At 31.2% G+C, this 3,920-nt stretch overlaps 1 non-coding gene across 1 annotated transcript; it reads right to left on the bottom strand.

Annotated features, from left to right (window-relative positions):
* Positions 1-659: 659 nt before the first annotated feature.
* LOC129071228 (U6 spliceosomal RNA) lies at positions 660-766 on the bottom strand. Its single transcript, XR_008529228.1, has one exon. It is a non-coding gene; the product is annotated as a U6 spliceosomal RNA (small nuclear RNA).
* Between the last annotated feature and the right edge of the window lie 3,154 nt (positions 767-3,920).

The raw sequence follows: 3,920 nt of genomic DNA, 5'->3' as shown, positions 1-3,920 counted from the left end.
GTTTAACAAATTATTTAATTTGTTTCTGCTAGGACAATAGCAGTGTTGGCAATGGGGTAGCAAAATCCAAAACTGAAAAGAGAATAATGAAATTCTAACCCGGTAAGTATGCCCTTATATTAACAATTGGACATGTCCTTGATTGTGGATGGGACCTCTCCAGCAGCCCATGAGGTTCTATGTGGAAGGTTATGATTCCATATAGACTGCCTTGTCCACCTAACTTAGAATGGAACTCAAGGAGGAACAAAGAGATGTCAGGGAGTCCTGTCTACTTAGGAGCATGTTCATAATCTTGGATTTATACGATACCACGCACTACCATCTGTTTAGTAGTGAATTTGCTGAAAAACAGATCCAGTTGACCATTTCCTCAATATTCAAAACTGGATAAGCCCGTAACGAATGGTGGCAATAATTCTTTTCTCATAATGTGAAAATGAAGGTTAAATAAAGTGTACATGTCAAAAGCTTTGCTCAGCCCTTACATATCAGTAATAAATGTTAGCTATTCTTGTGTTGCTATTATTAAAGCCAATTCAACAAACTATTATAGCTAAATTGTTCCTATGTGTTAAAAATTAGTAAGGAAATATGAATATCTTTGTTTATAATGTTAATGATAGATGTGTAATAAATTTTTCAATCTTGTAAATAATACATTTTTTTAATGTTTCATGAATTTACATGTCATCCTTGTGCATGGGCCATGCTAATCTTGTCTATATCATTCCAATTTTAATAAGTGTGCTGCCAAAGTGAGCAATGAATAATGCTTTTAATAGAAATACACAATGATATTTTTTTCAAAAATTCTTAATTATATCTTGAAATTTAAGTAGTAAATATGGAAATGTTTATGTGCCACTGGAAAAATAAAAGTGAGTGATATGATTAATTTCTAATTATTGGGATTTTTTTTCCAAAATACTCTTTATGGTGTAGAGGCAAATTCAAAAGTGAAAAATATTTAATGTTAGCATCAAAAGGTTGTTCATTTTAGCAATGAAAATGCCCTGTAAAAAGGTAAGGGAAACACGTTCTGTTATTTTGAGATAAAGTTAACAGTTACAAATTTTTATTGAATTCTTTCTTCTCAATAGGTTTTGAGAACATACCATAATCATGGGGCTGAAAATTAATAAAGAACGTATTATTTCAATATCAAGTAGGATAATATTTTTTAACCTCTCATCCTCTTTATAGAGCCTTCAATCATTCTACTCTTGCTTTGCTGTCACTTCTTTTCTGATCTCTACAAGGGTTTAGATTTGAAATTATACTCCATGGTCGTGCTCCAGTAAATTTAAAACTGGTCCTTTCATATGTAATGATTTCACATGGTCAGTCCTTGATGGGAAATTAGTTTATCCTCCATTACCTTCAAAGTGTACGTTAGCTAAGAATTCCTAGGATAAATTGCAATGCCACATCTATTTTTATTAGTTTAAAAAATTGTAGTCTCTTACACTTTTCTTAGCTACTGTTGGTTTAAATGACTCTAATACTATGGTTATAAAGCTACTGACATAAAAAAATGAATTTACTTTATACTTTCTTTCTTACTAAAATTAGATTCAATCGAACCACTTTGCAATGGATTAATGGTATTACCTGTCAATTTTCACTTAATTTTTGAGGTTATTATAAAAAGTAAATTTGTCTGATTCAAATTGTTTAAAACATTCTGAATTGGAGTTAGCTAAACCTCAAAAGTTAATATACCTTAAATTGTTTTAAAAATATTTTTCTGCTTTAATATCATACTATAACGCTTAGTCTTTCAGTAGTGAACTTGGAGTCTGTGAAAGTCGTAGATTGAGAAAAAGTTGCTATAATCTCCTTGAAAACCTTAATTTAATCAATGTAATATCTATCTAAAGCAAAATTTCTTCAAAGGTGAAGAAATTTGTAAGTAACAAATTATTTAGAAATAACCACAAAATGACTTTCCTTGTATGTGTGATTTAATAACAAAAAACTACATATAAGAAAATAAGCATAATATATAAGCTTTTATAAGATTAACTTTTATATTTTATGCATATATAGTTATTTCATAAATTAGGCAAGACATATAAAATAGTATTCCCCCCATGTTATTAGTAAACTCTAGTACAAAAAGTTTAAATAGCTTACATTGCCATGGTGTTATCTAGTGTTGGGGCCAGAAATTGGGTTTTGACTTTGTAGTGTAATGCCACATGTTATTAAGTACTGAATCAAGGTTTTCTTTTTATTGAAGTGTCCCAGGCTGATGCTATTTTCACTAGATCTTGGCTTCTCTCAATTACAGTAATCACTCCATTAACTGAAAAGTTATTCATTAATTTGACAGATTATATTAGTAACAAAATCCATACCATATCTTCTAAGTTTTTTTCCTAATTGGTATCTTTAATATAAACTTATATACACAATTAAGAATAACCAGATACCTGTTATGCATTTCAAGATTTAGTACAGAGCTGTATCCTAAAATTCACTGTCATAATAAAAAAGCAGTATCTATAGGAAGATCCAGGACAACAGTTTGCTCTTGGGACATATAAACATTTTTATATGAATGTCATTTATTTTATTTTCTTACAACTATTTCCAGAATATCACATCCTAAAATGAAAACTGCAACATTTTAATGGAAAGACTCTCTATATTTCTATGATGGCTAATCTAGTACCTGTAAATTTGCAAGTTGATATTGAAATCAAGGTGTAAAGCTGCAGATGACTGTCAATATAGAGAGGTTTCTGTTTCTGTTGAAACTTGAAACACACAAGGCCAATTTTTATTAAAAAAGATGCAAGTGTTATTCCACTTTTATATCCCATTCTTTCCCCCTGTGTACAAGACATTGATGGCATAAACTATTAGTGCCATAAATGCCATTGTCTTCCCAGTGGTGCTTGTCTCCATGATTCGGATTCACTGTTGTACAGAAAGATGCATAGCAGCAGGTATTTGTGAATGGCTAGTAAGAAGTTCCTGCCCTCAAATTATTGTACGTCCCTCAAAAAATTAAGTTAATGATCTAGAATAAGAAGCATGCAGATAGAAGCAAAGGTGTACACAAAAGCACAAGGGCAGGCCTTCTGTTAATCTTTATATATCAGTTAAATAAGGCTTTACAGTGCTATAAATCTTTGAGGGTAACCTCTTCAGTGGTGTGTTTAGGATCATTGGATATAAAATAGCCTTTACAGTAATTTTATAGAAATGATTGATTTGGATGAAAAAGAAAACTCAGGTTATATGAATTGAGAGTAGTAGGAAAAACAGTTATTGTTTTATTTTTTTCTTAAATTTATTGCGGTGACATTGGTTAATAAGATTATATATGCTTCAAGTGTATTTTTCTATGACACATGATCTGTATATTCCATTGTGTGAACACCAAAGTTAAATCACCTTCAATCACCATATGTTTGCCCCCCTCTTTTCCCATTAATATCATTCCCCCACCTTTGTTCCCCTTTGATAACCGCCATACATTTGTCTGTGTCTTTGAGTTTCAGTCTTGATATCTCTTTGAGTGAAATCATGTGGTTCTTAACTTTTTTTCTTATTGAATTATATCACTTAGCATGATATTCTCAAGATCAATCCATGTTGTCAGAAAATGGTAATTATTCCATCTTTTCTTGTGCCTGAGTAGTATTCCATTGTATGTGTACCATATCTTCTATCAAAGGACACTTTGGTTGTCTCCATGTCTTGGCCACAGTAAATAATGCTGCAATGAGCATAAGGGTGTAAATATCTTTGTGAATAAATGTATTTGAGGGTTTTTTTTGGTAACTCTTCTTAATTTTTTTGAGGAATCACCATACTGTTTTTTATAGTGACTATACCACTGTACATTCCCACCAGCAGTGAGTGAGGTTTTATTTTCTCCACAAACTCTCCAACACTTGTTATTA

The sequence above is a fragment of the Pteronotus mesoamericanus genome, unplaced genomic scaffold (assembly GCF_021234165.1).
Source record: "Pteronotus mesoamericanus isolate MK-2021 breed Mesoamerican mustached bat unplaced genomic scaffold, CSHL_Meso_final contig_26, whole genome shotgun sequence".
Taxonomy (NCBI): Eukaryota; Metazoa; Chordata; class Mammalia; order Chiroptera; family Mormoopidae; genus Pteronotus; species Pteronotus mesoamericanus.
Note: the sequence above shows the minus strand (reverse complement) of the source record. Positions and strands in the feature narration are given on the sequence as shown.